Here is an 8,144-nt window from a genome sequence, read left to right as displayed (position 1 = left end):
CTTACCAGACAAGCACTTATTCTACTGAGCTATCTCTCCAGTCCCCCTTCTTCTTTAATCTTTTCCAAAAACTAAATTCAAGCTGGATTAATGACTTAATTGAAGAAAATAACAAGTTTTAAATATATAAAGAAATACAGGCATCCTATTTATTTCACTGCCAGGACAAAACACCCAACACTCACAAGTGAAAGCAGGAAAGGTTTATTTAGGTCACAGTTTCTAAAAGTTTCAGTCCATCATCTGCTGGCACCAAGGCAGGGTGACTTGGCAGAGGGGAATCACAGAAGAAAACCAGTTCTCAACAACAAAAGCAAACAATGAGAGAAGACAAAGCTCTTTCTGTCCCTTTTATTATATTCTGGCTACTGGGATTAGGATTAGGGAAGTGCCAAACCAATCAGTGTACTGATTTAGTGATCACACACCCTTCATCCCAGCATCACACACACCAGATTCAACCACCTCTGAAAATGCCCATCTGTGACTGCATGAGGCTTTGGAAGGATATCTAGACCCAAACCATAACAATAGGAAACTGTCTCAGTTAAAGATGGTTTGGTTAAAAAGTGATATTAAAAAGTACAATACCCAAAAGAAAAAGTAATCATACTGATTCAACCTAAAGAATTATCTTTTTGAAAGATGACAGTGAAAGCAGTTTATGCTGATGAATGCTTTTGGTTTGAATCTCATTCACTATTTATATGCAGGGAACATCAACTGCAGAACTGTGGAGATGACTCTTGTAGTAGCTTTCTCTCTTGCCCCTAGTTTTGGTTATAGAATATCCTCTTGGAGACACCATGGCAAGTAGGGTTAGTCCCTAACTTGACTTTTCTCAGCCTCACCCACAGTATTTCTTTCCCTCTTTACTTATTTTGTAGAGCAAGTCAACTTGTATCCTTTTCTTTTTTCTTTTTAAAACTGGATGACTACAGTACCTACTTAGTATGCGGGGGTTGAAAGGTACCTGCCTTATCAAGCACATGGCCTATAATAAATGCTCAGTAATTAGTATCCCTAACTCTCAGAATTCTTTTTTTTTTTTTTTTTTTTTTTCAGAACTGGGGATTGAACTCAGGCCCTTGCACTTGCCAGGCAAGTGCTTGTTCTACTGAGCCATTGCCTCGGCCCCCAGAATTCTTTAAAAGAACATATTTGTTAAGTGCAAAAGACAGGATTGGAAACAAGATCTGTTGCTTACTGAAATCCTAAAAAAGGACTTAGGAGCCAGTAATTTGGGAGAATTTTTTCTGGACTATCAAGCTGTGTAGTCACATCATCCTTGTTCTATAATTTGAACAAGGCCTCTCCCATAGGTTTGAGTGTCATCAACAATTGCCTATTTGTCTCCACTCATTTTTCTCTATAACATTTTATAGTTGTAAAATAAAATATGCTTGTGGGAAGCTGTATGAAAGAAGAGCAAGATTTGTTGAATAATTACAACACACACATGTTCAGTCATCACGGGAGCCATGTTTGTCTTTTATTACATCTCATCAAACTCCTAAATCCACTTCCTTATTATCAGGTTACAGTTTATTTTGCATCTGTTAGAGAGTACATGGGAGACATCCAGGAATTGGAGGAAGAAATAGAAGACATATCCTGTTTCTAATTTTTTAATTTTATTTTAGGGAAGGGCCTGGTTCTAAATTTGACCCTTTTACAAATCATTTCTTGAGTGGTAAGGTCTTGAGTTTCTCCAACTTCTACTTTAACTTCAGCCATTTGCTGCCATGGTCCCTATATCCCAGCTGTCACTCTTCTTGAGCTTTCTAATCCTCCTTTGTACTGATTTCTTCTATGAAGGCAGCCATTTTTCTCATCACTTCAGAGTTCCAGAGAGGAATATAAACTGCACAAACAGCAAAACTTCAAGCCAAAAGAAGCTTAAAAGAGAGAGAGTTGAGTGCCCAGCTTCTCTCTCAATGTACATTACTGCTCTGAGACAGAAAAAGATGATTGGACATGCTCTCCCTCCTGTGGTTTCATCCTTTTGCCATCCACTCTTTGAAACTATGCATGTGTGTGCGTTTCTGTGTGGATTTAAATCCTCCTACAACCATACTTGCATTTAGCCTATATGTTGGGACTTCCAGTGTTAAGGTTCTTCACATCAATAGAAGAAAATTATGAATGACTTATGTAGGAAACTATGTATGACTGGAATAAATACATGACTATTGAGCCTCTTTTTCAATTCACTAAGTCATGCATTTATTCAGTGATTCATTTACTCATCCAGTCAGCAAATTTTTTATGTGTATGACAAAGGACCAAATACATTAGTCATTGTTTTGTACTCAATGGAATTTACTGTCTTTTTTATTGAGACCTATTGCTTATGAGTACTAATAAAAATAAAATTGATACAAATATTTTCCCTCAATGGCCAGTGAGATAGCTCAGTAGTCTAAAGTGCCTGCTTGGGCAAATATTTTTCCCTCAAGGAGATCATGGTCTAGTATACAGACATACAAATTAGGAGGCAAAGAGGTAGGTAAATTGAGGCACAAGGAAGGCATCTAACACAAAAAGGGAGTTAGACATTCTCTACTCTCTCCTTTTCCAACACCAATGGATGACAAAGCAGACAACATTTGAAAATGCAAGGGAGGTTTAGTCAAATGGCAGCACATACTCGGGCAAGAGGAGGCTGAACGAAGGTACAACATCTTACATTCTTTTCTTTGTTTCCCTGCCCACCTTAAACCTTAGGGGATCAGCCTGAAAGGATAGCCAAGGCAGCTCTTTTTTTTGAAAAAAAAAAATGTATTTGGTACAGGGTCTCACTATGTAGCACGGACTCATAGCAATCTTCCTGTGTCAGCCTCCCCAGCGCTGGGATTACAGGCATGCACCACCCTGCCCAGTTTTGGTGGCCAGCCCAGCATGTGGTACCAGGGATTTTGAGTCTTTGCGCTTGCCAGGCTGGCGCTGAGACTGCTAAACTAACTCCCCAGCCCACGAGGCAGGTCTTTGAGAGCAAGCAAACACTCCAGGAGAGGGTAGGGTACTCTTAGTCCATGGTGGGGGTCTTGATTCTCAGCAACATCAGCTCTAGATCAGAACTTCACTTTCTCCTAGTTGAATGTTCTCAAGTAGGAGAAAAATGGGCTGAGAGCTATGTTATGACTAAGGCCAGAGGTTATTCAGTGACAAAATACTTTGAATCCAGAAGTTGCTTATCTTGATGCTTAAATGGACCAAGTAAGATCTTTTGGGATATAATGATCTGAGTTGGCAAAAGACCTGATAAAATTGTACCTTGGTTCATGAACTTTTTTTTAAATTAAAAAAAATATATGTATATGTATTTAGTACAGGGTCTACAAGGTCTCACTATACAGATTGGGCTTGTAGTGATCCTCCTGCTTTCAGCCTCCCAAGCTCTGGGATTACATGTGTGCGCCACCATGCCTAGTCTCAATTGCCTCTCAGTGCGCCCTGGGGGTGGGGCCAGCAGGGCACACAAAGATCAAACCCTGGTCCCTGCATCTGCTTTACAGGTGCTTTAATCCGCTGAGCTATCTGGCAGGCTCCTTGGTTCATGAACTTAATTCATTCCACTATTCTGGTCACAAATAGAATTTGATGAGAACTGAAAATTCAATGGTTAGGTTCAATGTGGGCCTTATGGGAAATTCGATTCAGTGCTCATCCAATTCGAGGCCCCACTGTATCTTTCTGTGAGCTGCAGGGCATTTGTGAGTACATTTTTTGAGTGATTGAATGATACACATAGTAAGAATAATATATATAGGAGGAGATAATGGATGCTACATGGAGGAAATGGGGAAAGAATCTGGGATATAAATTAGGTCAGGGGAGCTATAGCTAAACAGAACAGACTCCTGGAACTTGAGGTGACCACATTCAGTAAATCCAACTTCAATTCCACATGTGGTAACTAATTTACTGTGTAACTCTGGGGGTTCTCTTCCTTTTGGGCTTTCTATTTTCTCCTCTGTAAAGTAGGTTGGCCTAAATTTCTTCTAAAGTACACTTCAGTGCAAATAATCTATGATTGTTAAGATGAGAACCAAATATAATTAGGTTATAGATGGTAGATATTGAGTCCTAGTCCATCTTCCCTGCAATTGATTACTAATTAAATATGATGCCTTATCATGAGTTCTGTTTGCAGTTGAGGGTATTACCAGTTACACAGTGACGGAAAACTCAGGGTCTCTAATATAGCATACATCAACAGAGCTGTTCTTCAGAGGCAGGTACTTAAATAACTAAACTGAGATACACATAAATACCCTCATCAATACAAAATGATTAACCCCCATAAGTCTGCAAGAAAGGAGTTAGAGTGCCTCTGCCCCTTCATTTCCAGGAAGTTATATCAGAACAAGAAATTAAAACCAGGCTTATGACTACCCCATAAAGAAATGGCAGAGACAAGAATACTCTATTGGGCCAGCAAGATAGCTCAGTGGTCTAAGAACCTGCTTTGGCAAGAGCAGGGACCAGGGTTTGATCCCCCGTTCCTCATGCTGCCCCAGCCTTGTGCTGAGCCAGTGACAGTCTGGGCTTGGTGGCGCTTGCCTGTAATCCCAGCACTGGGGAGGCTGAAAACAAGATTATCACTATGACTCTAAGCTGTGTAGTGAGTCCCTGTACCAAATACTAATATGAAAAAGAACAAAACGCTTTTTATTGCCTTCATTTCCTATATGAAAATGATGAGGCACATACACTAGATTCACAAATCATGCTCATTTTCTTCTTACAACTTATAACTTATATGTTTTCCTTGTAATGGTTAGCTGTCCAATTAGGGAAGATCTTAAAAATAAATGTACATGGAGGCATCTGATTAATAATTTTGTTCTTATTCACAGGAGGAAGAATAACAACAAACAAGACAGCTATTGTTGGGCTCTTTTTAGACCAGGTCTAGATCTCTCTCTCATTTCTTTTGAAATCAGCAGTGAGGCTGAACTTTTAAGCATGAAGCTACCTAACAGTCAAAGAATTATTCTACTTAATTTATTAAATGGTTGCAGAAAAACAGGCATCATTTACATTTGCCAAATAGATATATAAGAAGAAACAAGTAGAAATCCTGTCAACAGATGATTTTAGATAGAAAAAAGTAGATGAAATCATGTCAAGACTGGGGTAGCTGAAAGAAAAATTAGTGAATTGGGAGTTAGTGGTGATGAATTCACGCAGAACACAGTATAGAGAGATGAAGAAGAGAAAAATATGAGACGAAAGGCAAAATAAGGAAAATAGAAGATTTAACAAATAACAAAAATAGAAAATAGCAAGGAGGTAATCAATAGTCCAAGAGACAAAGAGAGAACATTTTTCAAAATTAAATTAATATCTTCAGTTAAAAGTCCATTTACTGTTGAAATTACTAAGCAAAAGACAAACAGGACTCTGATTTAGCACAGTTCCTAAATATGGCTATTAGCTCACATTTTTATTTGAATTAAATGGAGCAGGAGCCAACTAAACAACACACTCAAGTCTCATCACTAATGGTCATTAATTGCTTATGTCAGTCCCCAAGTCCTACTCACATCCTTGAAGAAAGAGCATTCTCTGAAATACTCTGAATGTGGCCTTAGAAAGGGAGAGGCTGCAAGACAGAAGAACTGGATGGTCCAGATTTCCTGAACAAGGAAGTCATTCCATTTTCAGGTGGGAAGTCCTCACATCCTTGTCTTAATAGGATATAATATTATACCATGGGCAGGTGAGCACACATACACTGCTTTGTATGATTTCTTTTTTTACATAGGAGTTTTTATTGTGGTTATTCTGTTCATATTCTGTCATTTCACATTGAGTATTAGCACTGGTTCAATTTACTGCATTTATCTTAAACTGTAAAGATTGATTATAAGGAAAGTTTTTCCAAATTTTTATTTGCATTAGTACGTATTTACAGTACTCATTGATTACATTCATCATGGGGAGCTAGTGCATGTAAATAATATATCTTAATTCTTTTTTATAACCCCTCAATTATAAGAAGCCTCATCTGAGGATTTAGCTGAGAGAACTTCTTTCATGTAGATTCCAGAACTAGTGATGAATGTAGGATCACTTGGCTTGTGCCTGTTTTGGGAAGAGAGATTTGGTCCACTTTATGAAGGTGTTGGTGGTTTGAATGAGATTTGATGATTATGTAGATTTCAGTATCCCTAGAGGGGTAGACTTTTGTTGTTTTCACCATTGAGCATAGTTTTCCCCTTCTGTTAGCTATCTATAATATTATACATTGTACCTAACTTATCTCTGAAGAATCATTTTCTCTTTTTATTCTTTGAACATTGCATTGCATTTGGAGGTGTCATTTAATGATGAGTACTGTGGCGTTGGCTTAAGCAAGGCGTGTGCTTTATTTCCTGCACTTCAGTCCTTGGCAGTCTACTCAGTTGAGTTAACCAGAAGAAGTCCTTACTGGACTTGGATTCAAAAAGATGGGAAGAGATGCTACAGTCCTGTTACAAATACTAGGAGAGAGCCTGCCTGAAGAATGAAGCCAACAGGGAAGTAGAGTGAAGAGAATTTTCTGGGAGCTCTAATATGAGCCCTTGTTTAAACTGCCTTTTTAAAAAAAATAGCAATTCTCCTTGATCTAGGCAGCATTCTCTGTTCTTGTACCTTCAACATCATTCTTGATTTTCCCCCACAAGACCACTTGAACAGTGCTTTTATATTAAGCTTTCCCACCTGGACCTGGGAATGAAGATTGGGAGGGAGTGGAACTGTAAAAGACTTGGTTCTTCTGGTTCCTGATGAAGCCAATAACTCAAGAAAGAGAGTGATACAAAGAGAGAAGGATTTGGTGCCAAAAACCAGGCAGGGGGAAGATAGAGGGCTTTCACTCAAATTCTGTCTTGCTAGGGGCTACAAGCACACAAGCTTACATGGTTTTTTGAAAAATATAATTTTAGCTATAATAATAATTATGTTCTTACAGTAATCATTTGTCTTCATGTTGTTCCCAGATCACTAGGCATACCAGACAGTCCCAGTCTCTGTAAATCTGAAGAGTACCATTTAGGAGGTCATGTGACCAGTGTTGTTCTTTGATGTTTTACTCCCCCCCCCCTTTTTTTTTTCTTTTCAGGCAGGGCTAACTTTATCAGTCAATTATTTGGCAAGTTAAAGAATAGGGCAGTACGGCAGAACAGAAGCAATGTAAAACAGACTTGCCATTGCTGGGACAGAATAAACCCATGTATTGGTCTCAAGGCCAGAATGAAGCAGCAGGTAGCTCAATTATCAAGACTTAGGTTGAAATCTGATTGAGCCACTGACTTGCTATGTCATCTTGGGCACAAGGTTTTGCTGAGGTTCTATTTTCTTCTCTTTAAAATGAAATTGTCCACTGTGAGGTTAGAAGTACAAGAATATGTCTAGGATTATTCTCCCTGAATGTTGGCTTTCTTGGTTCTGAGTACACTGAGAGATGCTCTATAAGTTCAAATCCCAGTTATATCCCTAGCTTTAAGGCTTTTAAGGATTATTTATACTTGTGCTTTGATGTTACAAGTGGAAAAACTGAGGGTTAGAGAAAAGAGTTTTTATAGCAAATTGGGCAGAGCTGGGTTTTCAGCTCCATCACCTGAGCCAGGTATCACCACCATGTTGTCTGTCTAGTGGGCCACAGGACCTGGAGGCCAGAAGGGATGCTGTCAAGCATGAGCCCACTGCAGTTTTCAGGCACTCTGTTCTGCTTGAGTCACAGAGACACCCTCACAGTGATGCTCTCCACTGACCACCAGCTGGGGTACTTGGAGATATCCAACAGCAAGGATCAGTCAGGCATCCTTTTGCCATATCCACCCAAGATCCTGCTACCTCTGATCATCCTTCAAAAACAGCTTCTCCAAAGTTCATTTTAAAAATGAGATGACATTAGTATATGCCTACTATTATGTGAGAATTAAATGCAATAGACATGCAAAGCACCTAACACTGTGACTGTCTGAATGAATGCTTTCCCAATTAGTGTTCACGGTGACTGTACTTCTCCCAAATAATAAGACTCTTAAGTGATGAAGCCAAGATCAAACCCGAGGGGACTAATTTTAATACATGATTTTGTAGGATATCATGCTATAATCTAAGCCAAAAGAAGTCAGATTCTATTGACTTGG

This window comes from Octodon degus, unplaced genomic scaffold (assembly GCF_000260255.1).
Source record: "Octodon degus isolate 3935 unplaced genomic scaffold, OctDeg1.0 scaffold00037, whole genome shotgun sequence".
Classification (NCBI taxonomy): Eukaryota; Metazoa; Chordata; class Mammalia; order Rodentia; family Octodontidae; genus Octodon; species Octodon degus.
This window is presented reverse-complemented; position numbering follows the sequence as displayed.